Source organism: Adiantum capillus-veneris, chromosome 24 (genome assembly GCF_014529385.1).
Source record: "Adiantum capillus-veneris isolate H3 chromosome 24, ASM1452938v2, whole genome shotgun sequence".
Classification (NCBI taxonomy): Eukaryota; Viridiplantae; Streptophyta; class Polypodiopsida; order Polypodiales; family Pteridaceae; genus Adiantum; species Adiantum capillus-veneris.
The window spans coordinates 78,028,815-78,045,794 of NC_140954.1; positions in this window are offsets into that span (position 1 = coordinate 78,028,815).

The following is a 16,980-nucleotide window of genomic DNA, read 5'->3' on the forward strand; positions in this document are numbered from 1 at the left end:
CACTATGGGCATACAAGGTCGCTTACAAAACATCAATAGGAACAACACCATACAACATGGTGTTTGGCCTAAATGCTATACTACCCATAGAGTTTTTAATCCCAACTCTACGAGTAGCAACAAGCTTGGAATGGACAGGGCATGAACTCTCTTCAAGAATTAATGATCTTGAAAAGCGAGATGAACTCCGCTTACGAGTTGTCGCTTCAATTTATGCTAAAAAGAGAAGACAAAAGGAATTTTTTGACAAACATGTGCGTACCAAAGAGTTCAAAATAGGTGATTACGTACTTGTTTATACCTTGAAGCAACATGCCAAGAAACTTAAAAAGCGAGGGATGGGACCATTTGTGATTCATGATCTATCACAAAGTGGAGCTGTCAAGATTGCTACATTAGCAGGTGAAGAAATGCCAAACTGGATTAGTGGGTTTCGACTAAGGAAATATCTTCTAACCCTCACACAGGAGATGCTCCAACAACTTCATCAAGGAAAGCAAAGAATGAAGGAAAAAGAGAGAGTACGGGAGGAAGCTCAAGCCGAAGCACAAGAACGCATTGCAAAAAGACGGCTTCTGCGACAACAACAGAAAAGTGGAGCACCATTGAGAATCAATGCCATTCGACTGACTGAGTTGGAGGAGGAAATAGTGGAGCCAATAATTACACTCAAAGTAGGCAACAATCAAGTTGAATCAATAGCTTTGCTTGATTCGGGTGCTCAAGCAAATTTGATCTCTTACGGATTATACCAACAGCTCAAAGTCACAGATCAACTTCATCCTACTCCCCAAGTGCTGGAAAGTAGCACATCACACCCATTGACAATATTGGGATGGACTATATTACATGTACAGATACATCAATATATTTATCCACACAAATTCTATGTGGTGACAAATGAAAGCACTCAACACCCAATGATGCTAGGGCAACCTTGGCAAAAAGCATACAATGTGCAGATAGATTGGAAAGCAAAGGCTCTCAAAATTCAACATGAACATGAAAGACAGGTGATAGCTTTTGCTTAGCAATACCATCATGATCAACTGCAAGCCATGCAATCACTGGCAACAAAGAGAAAAGCACAAATGCCATCAAAGAACAACATGAAACCCGAGACCAACAACCAGGTAAAAGCCAACCATGCTAATTACAGACAGATGAAGTCACTGGCCACAATGCAAAAATCTAGGCTACCAAAACAAGGTAAACAAGTATGGATGCGGAAGGATAGAAATGCAATGGCGGAAAAACAACAATGTAACAAACGGATTCCAATAGAGCAGACGGTTCAACCCCAAACCAAGGGCATAAAACAGATGTGGATACCAAAGAAAATGATTAGCAATAATCCAAATGTCACTCAGATTTGGATACCAAAGCAAAAGCAAAAGGAACTACCTGCCGTACACGCAATAATGGAAGGCAGAGAGCGGCATTTCAAAAAAGGAAACCGATATATGTGGATGCCGATGAAAGACAAACCAGTGGCAAACAAGAAAGTGCCAAACCATCTACAAAAGTCGGCAGCAACAAAATACCAATGGAAAGCCAAGGCCATAAGGCCCATAGATATTACATCCCAGCCAATTCTATCCTCAGAAAAAGCTACGACTCCATCAACAGTGTCGGCAAAGCAATTACCTCTTGCCAAAAAGACAATTAAAGAGAGAGCAGTAGAGTTACAGCTGCTACTTGCAAAGAAAGCAAGATGCCTCGACGGCGAATGCCAATAAGCATCTTACTTATTCCCTTCTCTTGCACAACATTAATTTTTCCATGCATTGACCGAGTATGCATAAAATAGGGCCACATTAATCGGCCAGGCGTTAGGACAACTTTTTCAACCTATGCACGACACATACTCCGAGGCAAAACCTTGTCATCCGGGAGGACTCCGACTAGGAGGGGGGGAGGAATTCTAGAGGCACTCTCAAATGCGGAACCAATGACAGAAACAACAAAAAAGGGCATGATTTTCGACTATTTTAAGGGTTGTTGTTTGATTGCGAAATTTTCTGGAGGAAAACCAAGATGAGGAGCAAGAGCAAAGGCAACAACCTGAGCCAAAGGAAGTGGCCAAGCCTGAGTCTGAACAAAAAGAACTAGATGAGGCATATTATGCATTTTTGGACCTGCTAGCTGCAGGCTATACAAGGGAAGAAGCCGCCACAGTCGCATTCAGCTTGGCGAGGATAGGGCATAAAGAACAGATGTCGGGCATCCAGCTAGTTGAGCTAAAGGAAATTGCTACGGACACGGTAGACCTGCACACGCCCTCTAATGATTGGGACGTGGTGATGACAATGCTAGCTAGAATAAGTGCACAATCTATGGCATCAGACAAAGAATTGATAACTCTAAAGGCCACCGAAGAAAAGACCAAGATGGAAAGGGATACTCTGCAGGCACAAAGCTAAGGACAAAAAGAGAGAGAAGCTAACCTCCAGGCCAGGTTGGCAACGGCTCTACAAAACTGCCAAGCAAAGGAAGAATCAAATGAGGCAGCAGCAAAAAGATTACAAGCAGTGGAAGAAGAGTGTCTGCAACTCAGCAAGTCATTGCGAGATGCTGAAAAAGAACGGGATAATCTGACACTCCAGCTAGCAGAGGAAACTAAATAAGTAAAGGCCATGAGGAATGCCAAGGAAAAGGCAGAGATAGAACAAGAAGCAAGCCTGGATGAAGTCCTTGAGCTCAAGGACCAGTTAAAAGTCAAAGATCAAACCATCCAGAGGCTGCGAGCATCACCTGCTAGAGTTAGAGCTACGAGCTCGACTCAAATCATTTCCAAGAGTCAAATATATGAAGAGCAGATGCAAGAACTCCAGAAGGAGCTGACTCTCGAGAAAAAGCAGAGGTTAATGATGGCTGAAGGTTCTATCGCAATGCAAATAAGAATGGAGGACAGCCAAAAAGCCCTACAATAAGAATTGGAGAGCATAAAGATAAAGCTCAAGGAGGCTGAAAAAGTAAACATTGAACTCAATGACCTCCTCGTGACTATGGGCGGAGAAGCCGAAGCGGAAAAGCAGACACTCCTCAAGCAAATTGAGGAGTTGAAAGGCCGGCAACAAGCAGAAGCAGAAAGCTCAGGGCCAGCTGCCAATGAGGGCATCGACCTCGACAATGTGGCAGATCCTGTGGACACACCCATGCCAGAGGAAAGAATAGCAGGATCCTCTCAAGAGCCACAGGATCTAACACAAGAAGAGGAGGAAAAATTGCGTAAGGCAATAGAGGCAGAGCTAAGAGAAAGCACAAAGGAAGCCTTGGAATGGGAGTAGAGAGTCTTCAAATCTATGACCATTCAGAAGATCGACGCCAGCAATCTCGGGCGTGAGTGGCTTCAACCCTCTCTCCCATATCCATTGCTGAAATATGAGGCAACAAAAATAAACAGGCAAATCAAAGAAGAGCCAATGGTCCCTCTCTACAACGCAGACACCTCGAGGCCAGAAGGAGTTAATCTCATAGTAGATTCTCAGCCAAAGTGGAGGAAGGCTTGGCTTACCAAGTACCCACAATACCTAATCCACTTAGTAGAGGCACCTAAACATATCAGGGACAACCTCAGCTTCTATCCTCTACCAAGGGTTAGAACGTGGAAGGCACAAGAAATCTTACAAAGAAACCAACCCACTTGGCTGAACTACCCAAAGCTGTCAGGCGTGAAGGCAAGTGAGAGAATAAGTGTACAATACATGGTGAAAACCCTAACGGGCGCCATAAAGTTGTTCACTGGCTCACCTGACCTTACATGCATTATGATGAGAAAGATCTGCAGAACCATCCTAGCAGTGTTTGAGACCTTCAAGCCAGGCCAGGTGACTGACAGCTATCACCTCCAGGCTTTTGAAGAAGCATTCTACACGAGGTTCTTCACCATGCATACAGATATCTTTGGCCCAACAATACTGAATCTACATGCAAGGTACGAATCACTGCTAAAGATGCGGGAGACCATAAGATGAAGCAAAGGATCAACGACATGTCGGGGATGACATGAACAAGGAGGAGGGGGATGTTAGAAGCTGGACACACCCCACGGCATCTAACTACTCGGCAGACTATTATTTTTGTAATTATTCATTCATTGAGGAAAACCCGATTTTTCACCTTGTAAATATTGGGACTTATAGAAGTTTCCACATTGTATCCGAGTTTTGATAGCTAGATTGAGTAGATGGTTGATTTTGGAACTTTAGGGTTTGAGAAGTTGTAAGGTATATATACCACTTTTCGACCTTAATGAAAAACGTTTTGTCATTTTAAACAAGTTTGAAGTCTGTGAGTGAGCGTACTATGTATGAGAGAGAGAGTGTGAGCTTCGTCTTGACGCTACGTGTGCTACGGTGGTCGGAATTGAGTGCGGAGAAGTGAAGCGTGTTGCCCCCGACTAGAGCTACGAGCCGATACCAACATTGCGCGCGTACGGTCAGGTTTTGGGAGCTCCTTCTACGAGCTTCATCTATTATTTGAGTGAGCATACATTATCTGAGTTCGCATTGCAGCATATCCACGCGTTCACATTGAGTAGAGCTACACATTAGGCACTTCAGATTTCGGAAACGAAGACCTGCAGATTTCGGCCAGACATCCTACGTGTTTCTGCACCGGGTGTTTTGGGTCGTGATTTTGGTTCATAGACCTTAGGGAGAGCGGCCTATAGGTATTAGTAAGGTATCCTTCAATTTCTATGGTGTTTCGAAAGTGTTTGATGGGTGTTCGGCTCTAGCAAGCGTTGTAGGAAGTATCCTCTTTTGCACTCTTGAAGGCTGTGACTTAGACAATTGGTAGGGACCTCTGTAGGAATTAGTTAGGAGTCGGTCGAGTGTAGGTTGACACCTTATTATTGCTTTCATGCGCCTGCGGATCGAGCTTCGTCCTTAGCTGACATTAATTGTTAGATGAGTTCTCGCTGTGCTGATGTCCGTCGCGACGTATCCGTCCAACATATCCACCCAATTATTGCCTTGATTTTAGTACGGCATGTGCAAATTATTATCTAAAATTGCGAGCTTACTGATATATCCACCCAATCACTACCCCACTTTTAGCATGCATTAAAAAATATTCTAAATTGTGGCTTCATGAGAGTATAGCTATCTAAAATAAAAGAAAACGTGGTCACTAAAACATATGTACCCAAACACTAGAGCAGCATATTATCCACATGACCATGCATTACGATTATCAATCAACAGCAAGCATACTTGGTGTATATACACTACTCTTGGTTTAAGTAGCAAGAAATCATGCCATGTAACCAAAACGACCCATCCATATCTAAGACACATCCTTCTAGCTTGATCATGAAAAATGGTTTCTACCTATAAATATTCATCCACAATACCCTTTATTGGACTGGTAGAGCCTTGCAAATTTTCATCATCTAATAAAGAGCAAGACATTGTTTCCTCTTGTAGCTCATGAGATGAGAAACATGCAGGGAAAAACTCTCTACATATCCTGCACTTGTGGAGGTTCTTCTTGCACCCCCTTTGAATAGGTATATAAATGAGGAAGCCCTTCCATGTTATTATGCTCATCTCCTTTAGTTCTAGCCAAGAAACCATTAATAATGGCATCTTCTTCCCCTTCTATGATATCAACACCTATAAGCATGTTGGCAACAATAAACATAGACTCATTTGCATTCCCATGCACATCTTGCCCATAATCACTTGCACTTCATTAGTTAGTGTATAAATAAATTTATCTATACAATCATCTTTAGCAAACCTACTGATCTATTTGACTTTATATGTTTCCATGATCGTGAAAAATCCATTAACACCCTAAAAAGATTCATCTTGAGAGCAACCAGTAGCAAGATCGTTGAGCTCGAAGCTTACAACTTAAAAAGTGCAATTGTTCACATAGACCATGTAAGGTCCTTCCCTAAACCCTAGAGCCATTCAGAACTTTTTCAGCCTAGAAAATAATTTAGAAAAAGCAAGACCGCCAAAGAAGTCATGTGGACAACGAGACTTTACTCCAGAATGAAAAGACAAGGATATTCCGGATAAGAAATTACGTCATCCCTATATTTTCCCACAAAGATTAAGATTATTTTTTTACTTCTTCGTCAAAAGCCGCGTGGGAACTGATCTAGATCGAGAATTGGTACAAAAAAGGACTAACTTAATTGGAAGATAAAGTTAAGAGATAAGATTTGAGAAGAAATTGGGGTCCAATAAGAATTGAAAAGAGAATTGGGGTCCAATAGGAATTGAGAAGAAATTGGGGTCCAATAAGAATTGAGAAGAGAATTGGGGTCCAATAGGAATTGAGAAGAGAATTGGGATCCAATAGGAATTGAAAAGAAATTGGGGTCCAGTAAGAATTGAGAAGAGAATTGGGTCCAATAGTAATTAAGAAGAGAATTGGGGTCCAATACGAATTTAGAAGAATTCAAATTGAAATAACATTCTTTGATTGAAGAATTCAATTTAGAGTAAAATTCTTGAATGAGTTAAAAGTTGCAACTTTCTACTCATTCTCTCTCTAGCTTGCATTGAAGGTGAGCCCAACCACCCCCCAGTATATACACTGTATTCTACCCATCACTTCCTATATAAGCACCCCCTCTCCTTTGTAATTTTACACACATTGCTAAGCTACTTGCATACTTGCCATGGTCAAGATTAGGCTTGAGTAAATCAAGGTTTCCATTAAACCTTGCTCTTTCTCTCTCACTCTCTTGAAGGCCAACCCTTGAGGGTTTTGTAAAGAAGCTTCTCTCTCCTTCCTCTTCATTCTAAATCCCTTTCCTTCTTCCTTGAGCCTCACATCTCTTCAAGAAGGACTTAAACCCCACTTCCCTCTTGTTTAGAGGAGGTAATCTTCATTTTTAGTAGGATCAATTAACCTAAACCATGTGTTTTAAAACTAGGAAGGTTTATGTGTATCATATTAGGTTTAAGATTTAATGGTAACTTTCGAATTAGGGTTAAATATTAATGGTAGTTATGCATCATTAAGTTAAGCTTCAAAGGTAGATTTGCACTCTTAAGCTAAGCTTTAACGATAACTTTGCACTTAGGTGTAAGCTTTAATGACTACCTTGTATTTTAGGTTTATGCTTTAATGGTAACCTTGGAATTAGGGTTGAGTATTAATGATAGTTATGCATCATTAAGTTAAGCTTCAAAGGTAGATTTACACTCTTAAACTAAGCTTTAATGGTAACTTTGCACTTAGGTGTAAGCTTTAGTGACTACCTTGTATTTTAGGTTTAAGCTTTAATGGTAACAATGGAATTATGGTTAAGTGTTAATGGTAGTTATGCATCATTAAGTTAATATTCAAAGGTATATTTGCACTCTTAAGCTAAGCTTTAATGGTAACTTTGCACCTAGGTGTAAGCTTTAATGCCTACCTTGTATATTAGGTTTAAGCTTTAATGATAACCTTGTAATTAGGGTTAAGTGCTAAGAGTATTTATGAATCATTAAGTTAAGCTTCAAAGGTAGATTTTCACTCTTAAGCTAAGCTTTAATGGTAAATTTGCACTTAGGTGTAAGCTTTAGTGACTACCTTCTAGTTTAGGTTTAAGCTTTAATGGCAACCTCACAATTAGAGTTAAGTGCTAAGAGTATGTATGCATCATTAAGTTAAGATTCAAAGGTAGATTTTCATCCTTAAGCTAAGCTTTGATGGTAACTTTGCACTTAGGAAAATCTTTGAAAGACAAGCTTGCAATTTAAGGTTTAGCTTCCATGGTGACCTTGTGTGATTAGGGTTTAGCTTCCATGGTGACCTTGTGTGTGATGAGGGTTAAGTTTCCATGGTGACCTTGCGTGTGATTAGGGTTAAGCTTCCATGGTGACCTTGTGTGGTTAGGGTTAAGCTTCCATGGTGACCTTGTGTGATTAGGGTTAAGTTTCCATGGAAACCTTGTCCCATTAAAGAGAGAAAGGTTTAGTCTCATTATGGTAATCAAGGTTAGGGTTTGCATGTATCTTTACCGTAGAAAGAATGTATGGTTATAATTCTCTCTTCCAAGCTTTAATGGAAAGCTCTAGATCCCCATTTTATCCCCAAAGTGAGCTTTAATGGAAAGCTCAGAGACTCATAAATTATAGGACGACCTTCTAGCTTCCTAATGGGAAAGCTAGGCACCATAAGAAAAGAGTAGTTGTCTAAGCGCGATAGATGTAGTTCAATTTTTGGTATTGAAGAGTATTTCTAAAGTTGTCAATTTCAAGTTTGTTTGCAAATACGGGATGGGGGAGATAGGGGATAACTTCACGGAATTGATGTCCGTGTTGTTTTGAACCGAAAACTCTACAAGCTTCCATGGAGGTGCCCCATGGATGGCAAAGGATTGCAAAACCTGGGAATCGTACAAAACGGGGATTGAACTGAAAAAGTTGGCATTTCTGAAGAGACATTAACCATCAAATGCCTATGACAAAAACTCGCTTGTATTTTCTAAATAAACTTGGTTGGTAGATAATTAATGAAAGTAGGAATTAAGGTTGATAAATGAATGAACCTGGAAATTACCAACTAGGATTTAAAAAGGAACCTTGAGAGGTGATAGGGATAGCCCATTGCAAAACATAGATTTAACTAGGAGTTTTGAAGATTGTTTGGAAATGACCGGAAACCAAGATGGATCTTCTTGGGGTCAATTTGATTGAAAGGCCGGCCCATTGAGAGAATTTTCTTGGGAACTTGACAGAGATTGGCCCTTTTTGGCTAGGGAAGAGCAACCGGCAAGTTTGCTATAACTAGGTCATTCATGCTCGAGGGATAAGGGATAAATGGGTTTGTTTTATTTTTTACCCGGCTGAGTGAAGTACCCGTGGTTTCTTATTGAAAAACGGACATAATCCGGGTATGGAATGATGCCAATAGTTGGATGAGAAGGTCATACTGAGGGAGGAGATGTGAATTGAATTAAGGAAATTTTTTCGATTTGGTTGCGTAAAAAAGAACTGGAAAGGCTAGGAATATAGGGGCTATCGTGTGCATCTGTCACTAGATGGTGCTATACCTCTTGAAATAAAATTCTTAAGAAGGAATGGTCAAATTAGAAGAGCCTTTTCCAAACACTTAATTTTGGTAAATACTGTGAAGATGTCACCATTCTGATGGCTGTAACCGATTATCTTGGTCCTGAGTAAGGTGAGATGAATTGGTTAAAACTACATGTGTTGTATGATTAGTTAGGAAACTAGTTACAAGCTAATTATAGCAGATAAAGAAAAAGAAATGAATTAAAAGTTTCTAAAGAAATATCTACTGGGCACAACCAGATGAATTTCCCTGAACCAGGGTATGCAACAGATTGCATGCTGCTTTTTCTGACGATGTCTGATAGACTATCTTCCCTGATTTTGTAGTAATTAAATACTACCACGGGAAGGGATTTTTCATCAAATGGTTCGGTGGATGGGTGGATCCGGAGGGTCAGATGGCCGGATGTTGATTTAAATTTTTTATGTTAAACGCAAAGTGGGATAAAAATGGGTTATTGGGGACCAGCGAGACCAGGTAGGCCCGCAAGATCCCTCTTCTCGGGGGAAAGTGATAACTGCCGTGCCTGCTTGTCAGGAAAAAGGGGTTATCGCCATGAACTAAGGGAGAACAAGAAACCAAGAGCAGATCCTCAAGTTAAAGATCAAGAGAATCAAGACTAAGGACCACGATTTTGGGTGCAGAAAGCTGTCAAGGACAGATTGATTATGAGAAGCAGATAGACTCATTGAATGAAGGGATGTACCCCCTTGGGTTGGCATTCAAGATAGACCGGAGTCCTATCTGAGTGTCGGTCCCAAGTGGGAGGGATACCTGTAGATAGACCACGTCATTCCCTGGAACGGTCAGGAGGACTGAGGGAGGTGAGTAGGGTCGAGTCTGGGTATGTCACTCATAGACCATCAAGTGCCATCTCCACCATTAAGTTTCCTGAATATATCCCTAAACCAATTGCAACATCTTTGAAAAATTAGGACCTGTTAAGTTTCCATCAAATCCTTTGGAATTGAAGTTTTCAATAAAATTTGTTAACTCCTCTGGCTTCTCCATCTAGACTTCTTACCCTATTCAACTTCACGTCGAGTTCACCAAAAAATTTAGAGCACATAGTTCTCTAGAATTGATCGAGAAAGCACCGAGCTTCTGGGTGTGAGAGAATTGAGAGAGCAAGACAAAAATAGATGGATAATTGTAACAAATATCCAACATAAACATTGAAATCATTCAATATACCAATTTATGTACAAAGCATCACCCCCAGCACCCTCAACCCCTCAGCTCATGGCCCTTGGTCGTCTTGATAGTGTACAACCCTCTGTCAGCTCATGGACCCTTTCATGCAAGATATGTTCCCAGGCTTGCTCTCAAGAACCCCCTTTATCTTGTGCTCCCCTACATGCATTACCTTGCACTCAGACTCCCCCATTCAATTTGTAGCTCACAACAGTAGCGCCACCATGCAAATAGCTATAGAGATCATTTTTTATTTTGATTGTCAATTAATAATTCTTGCTTCAAGAAAAATCCCTTGATTAATCCTCTTTCACACTCTCCATTTTTTGATGCTATCCACCTGAGCAAAAAAGTGGGCTTTCTTTTCATTGAAAAGTGTCAAATGTACGTATCACAATACAATTTCCAAATGGATCGACATAGCGAGCACTTGTGGACATAGGAGCTAGAGAAAATTTCATCAAATATTCTATGTACATGAAGATGATAGACATACCCTTAACGACAAATTAGATAGGGCTCAAGGTTGAAAATCACAAAAAAATTGTTAGATTAGGTTAAGCCAATGTATCAATCAACGGCCATCAATGCACACGTTAATTTCATGTGATGGCAGACATAGATCTCAACAAAGTAGTCATCCTAGATATTCCATGGATAGAGACTTACAAAGAAGTTCTGGATTGGCAAGAGGACCCATTAAAATTCATGCTTGATGACATGTCTTATGTCACTCCATTGGCACAAAGTGATCACATGTCATAAGTATAGCCCATTGATGTAGATCTATAGCAAGTATTCAAACCTACACCTATACAACATCCCAAAGAACAATCAACTAGATAGTTATGGGTGAAGAAGTTAGTCATGGCCCACAACCCTAAGCATGTATGGATACCCAAGGGTGAAACTCCATAAGTGGAAACCAAAGCAAAGTGGAAGCATCCTCCAACAAAATGACGTCAATCTCAATGCCCTGAGGCAACCCAAATGACAATAGAAACCTAGCACAAGCCCACCCAAGTATCAGCGTCTTCCAAAGAGAACACAACCTACCCCAACACAACCAATGAAGCCAAATTGGCAATGGAGACCAAAACAACCAACTTGACAACCAACTCAACAACCACAATCAACAGGTACAAGTGGCTACTAAATAAACCAACAAAAAAAAAAATCATGCCAAAGGTACTTCCACAACCCAAAGAAATAACGCGGCATCTTTGATTTCTTTTATACGAACAACGTAGTATAGATGGATCCTCGTGTTAGGAAATAAGAAGTAGCTAAATAGATAATTGAGTAGATTACTTAATGGAGAGAGACAGATTTATATACACGAGATTAGAGAGAGAGAGAGAGAGAGAGAGAGAGAGAGAGAGTACACACGATATACGTGGTTCACCCAATGTGGGCTACGTCCACGGGAAAGCAGCCACTCAATGGCTTTAGTACTTCAAAACAAGAAGTAGTTTACAAAGGGATTATACCCTTAATGGAGCTCCCGTCTTGCTTCACTCTCACCACCTCACACTCACCTTGTTGCATCAACTTCACACTATGAAATGTGTGTAGAAATGGCCTCCTTTTATAGGCCAAAAGGGCTGCCCTCTCTTATGAGAGACAGCCATGTGTAGCCGCCCTTGTGCGAATAAGTCCAAATCGGACCCTCCAATCCGCCCACGTGTGGCCGCCCTTGAGAAGACAAGTTCGCTTTTGAATTCGGCCACCGGCCACCGGCCATTGACTTTCGACCAGCGGCCACTGACTACCGGCCACCGGCCAACCGACCGGTTGTTTTCCAACCACTTTTCGGCCGCCGTCCGGCCATAATATTCTGGCGAAAAAAATGTCTCGGGGGCCTCCGCCCCCGAGGCCTTTAAAGTTGCCCCTGATTCTTGTCCGTGAAAATTTTGGTTTCCGGTGAGTGATTTTCCTTCACACACGATGGCTTCTCCTCATAATGGGGGCCTTACAAATGTGCGCTTTTACCATAGAAAATTACAAGGGTAAACTAGGCTCCATACTTAACAATCTCCCACTTGGAGACTGATCTCCAAACCAAACCTGTTACTGCTTTCCATTCTGACTTCTTATCCTTGAATGCCGATTGAAGATGAGCAAAAGCTCAACTTCTCCTTGTTGACCACCTTTGTAAACATGTCTGCAGGATTTTCACTTGTATGCACCTTTCCTAGCTTTAGTTGTCGCTCTTCCAAAAGAGTGCGTATGAAGTGATATCTCACCTCAATGTGCTTTGTCGTTGAATGAAAGGCTGAGTTCTTCGTAAGATGGATAGCGCTTTGGCTATCACTGTACAAGACACAATTGTCTTGTTTGAATCCAAGCTCTTCTAAGAATCTGTGAAGCCACAAAATTTCTTTGCTTGCCTCCATCATTGCTACATACTCTGCTTCCGTGGTAGAAAGTGAAATCACTTTCTACAGCTTTGAAGCCCAGCTTAGTGCTGTGCCTCCAATCGTGAACACATAGCCAGTAGTGCTCCTTTGAGTATCTTTGTCACCTGCCATATCTGCATCAGCATACCCTTCTAGAAAAATATCAGTTCCTCCAAAATACAAAGCATTTGTTGTTGTCCCTTTTAGATACCTAAGTATCCACTTCACAGCTTGCCAATGCTCTTTACCTGGGTTGTCCATGAACCTACTCACAACTCCCACTGCATGTGCAATGTCTGGCCTTGTCCAGACCATAGCATACATTAAAGAACCTACCGCTGCAACATATGGAACTTTAGACATATAGGCTATCTCCTCTTGTGTCTTTGGACACATATCCTTCGTTAGTTTAAAATGACCAGCCAAAGGTGTAGAAACTGGTTTTTCATTTTGCATTGCAAACCTTTCTAGTACCTTCTTGATGTAATCTTCTTGAGATAGCTTTATTGTCTTCTTCGTCCTGTCCCTTGATATTTTTATACCAAGTATCCTCTTTGCAACACCTAAATCTTTCATTGAAAAAGATTTGGACAGCTCCTCTTTTAGGTCTTTGATGTCCTGCATGTTAGCACTTGCAATCAACATGTCATCAACATACAACATTAGGATGATGAATTTCCCATCTCCCAAATTCTCCGTGTAGACGTAGTGATCCGAGCTGCATCTTGTGAATCCATGATCCAACATCCATCGATCAAACTTCAAGTACCATTGTCTTGATGCTTGCTTTAAACCATACAAGCTCTTCTTTAATCTGCAAACCATTTTCTCCTTACCTTTTACTTCATACCCCTTTGGTTGAAGCATGTAGATTTCCTCCTCTAAGTCACCGTGAGGGAATGCCGTATTTACATCCATTTGCTCGAGATTTAGATCATGAGTAGCCACAAGGCTTAAGACAAGCCTAATTGAGTTCATTTTTACAACAGGAGAAAATATTTCATTGAAGTCAATACCTTTCTTTTGAGAAAAAACTTTTACCACAAGCCTAGACTTGTACCTTTTCTTCCCACCTTCTTCTTCCTTTAGCTTGTACACCCATTTGTTTTGAAGTGCCCGCTTACCTTTAGGCAACTCAACCAACTCCCATGTTTGGTTGCGATGTAGTGAGTCCATCTCCACTTGCATGCTCTTCGTCCATTCTTCTTTGGATTCATGTTGCATAGCTTCTTCATATGATTCCGGCTCTCCAGAATCTGAGATCAAGAGATGGTTGAAGGAAGGAACAAACCTTTCTGGAGGTCTACTTGCTCTTGTAGATCTTCGGGGAATAGGTTGAGGCTCCTCATTTGGTTGACGTTGTTGCACATTTTCACCGTTTGCAGTCCTTGAGTCTTCACCGTCCTCAAGCTCCATGTACTCATCACCTGTTTCTTTTGTTTGTTTTCTCTCCAAGTAATCTTTGTAAATATTTTGTTCGTTAAAAATTACATCCCTACTCCTTAAGATTTTACCATCTTCAGGATTCCATAGGCGATACCCAAAGTCTCCTTCTCCATAGCCAATGAAGAAACACTTTTTGGACTTTGCATCTAACTTTGATCTTAGGCTTCTATCTATGTGCATGAAAGCCTCACACCCAAACACTTTGAGAAATGCATAATTCACCGGTTTACCTGTCCATGCCTCTTCTGGAACTCCCCCATCCAATGCCGTTGAGGGTGACCGATTGATTAAGTACACAAACGTACTTACAGCTTCCGCCCAAAGCTCAAGCGGTAGGCCTCCATGTAGCCGCATGCTTCGTGCTCGTTCCATGATTGTCCTGTTCATCCTTTCCAAAATCCCATTTTGTTGAGGTGTCCTTGGGGTTGTCCTTTGCCTCCGAATGCCATTGCTAGCACAAAAGCTTTCAAAAGCTTGGCTGCAATATTCGCCTCCATTGTCGGATCTGAGGCATTTAACCTTGGTACCTGTTTCATTCTCCACGAAGGCTTTCCACATTTGAAATATGGAAAATACATCGGATTTATTCTTCATGACATAAACCCATGTTTTTCTAGTCGCATCGTCTATGAATGTTACATAGTACAATGAGCCACCAAGTGATGGTGTGCTTGCAGGACCCCAAACATCAGAATGAACCAACTCAAGTTTTTTATTTTTTCTTTCATTTCCTGATTTTTGAAATTTTACCCTCTTTTGTTTACCATAAACACAATCTTCACAGAACTCTAAGTCCACTTCTTTCAAACCTGGTAGAAGCTTCTTTGTTTGAAGGATTTGCATTCCTTTGGCACTCATATGCCCAAGTCGGTAGTGCCACACCGCACTGTCAACTTCTGTAGTTGCTGCACAAGCTGAAGGTTGCGTGTTAACAGTACACAAGTAAAGTGTACCGACTTTTTCACCCTGGGCAACCACCAAAGATCCCTTTGAGATCTTCCACCGTTTGTTTCCGAATGCAATGTTGTGACCTTCATCGTCCAATTGTCCTGTAGAGATCAAATTTTTGTGAAGAGAAGGAACATGCCTAACATCTTTAAGCTTCCATTCATTTCCGTTAGCAGTTTTGACAGAAACTGTACCTTTACCGACAATCTCACAAGCTTCATCATCTCCCAAGTATACATACCCAAAATTACCTTTGGTGTAGTCTTGGAAATGTTGCTTGTGTGGTGTCGCATAGAATGAAGCCCTGGAATCTACTATCCAGGAATTAGACACATTGTCTAATGAGAGAATTAGAGCATCTTTCTCTACTTTACCTGCCACATTGGCCCCTGATGTTGGCTTGTTGTCTTGAGACTCTGTCTCCTTCTTCTTCTTGGACCAGCAATCCTTCTTGATGTGGCCCTTCTTGCCGTAGTTCCAACATTCAAGAACTGACTTTGTGCGTGACTTGCTCCGCCTTGAGCGATCACGACCCTTTTGGTTTTTGAACCTCTCCTTAAGACTTCCTCTTGTTTCCACTGATAGTGCAGCACTTGATGATTCTCCTGTGCTTCTCCTTCGCATTTCCTCGCTTAGGAGAACACCCACAACATCATCAAACTTAAGAGTATTTGTGCGAGAGATAGAATTACTTACAGCCATCACAAGGCTGTCCCAACTATCCGGTAGAGATGATAGTATAAGGAGAGCTCGCACTTCATCATCGAAATTGATTTTCACCGATCGAAGTTGACTTATGTTTGTGTTAAAGTCATTTAGGTGTTCTGCAACTCAACCATTCTCTGCCATCTTTAGATTGAACAAGCGCTTCATAAGAAATACCTTATTGGATGCCGATGGTTTCTCGTAGAAGTCGTCAAGTGACTTCATCAAGTCCTCCGTGGTCTTCATCTCCGAAGCATTGAAAGCCACTGTTGAAGCCAAGCTTAACCGGATTGTTCCAAGTGCCTTTCGATCAAGGACAATCCATGCTTCATCTGCCATTGTTGCGGGCTTCTTTACAAGACCGCCTAGTGGCAAATAGAGGTCCTTCTGGTAGAGATAGTCCTCAATCTGCATCTTCCAATGTTGGTAGTTTTTGCCGTTGAACTTCTCAATCTTGAGCTTCCCTTCCTCCGCCATAACTCCCACTCAATTCAAGGAATCCTTTCCTTGAGATAATTTAGCTACGAGCAAACCTTGCTCTGATACCAATTGTTAGGAAATAGGACGTAGCTAAATAGATAATTGAGTAGATTACTTAATGGAGAGAGACAGATTTATATACACGAGATTATAGAGTAGAGAGAGAGAGAGAGAGTACACACGATATACGTGGTTCACCCAATGTGGGCTACGTCCACGGGAAAGCAGCCACTCAATGGCTTTAGTACTTCAAAACAAGAAGTAGTTTACAAAGGGATTATACCCTTAATGGAGCTCCCGTCTTGCTTCACTCTCACCACCTCACACTCAACTTGTTGCATCAACTTCACACTATGAAATGTGTGTAGAAATGGCCTCCTTTTATAGGCCAAAAGGGCTGCCCTCTCTTATGAGAGACAGCCATGTGTAGCCGCCCTTGTGCGAATAAGTCCAAATCGGACCCTCCACTCCGCCCATGTGTGGCCGCCCTTGAGAAGACAAGTCCGCTTTTGAATTCGGCCACCGGCCACCGGCCATTGACTTCCGACCACCGGCCACTGACTACCGGCCACCGGCCAACCGACCGGTTGTTTTCCGACCACTTTCCGGCCGCCGTCCGGCCATAATATTCCGGCGAAAAAGAATATTCCGGTGAAAAAAATGTCTTGGGGGCCTTCGCCCCCGAGGCCTTTAAAGTTGCCCGTGATTCTTGTCCGTGAAAATTTTGGTTTCCAATGAGTGATTTTCCTTCACACACGATGGCTTCTCCTCATAA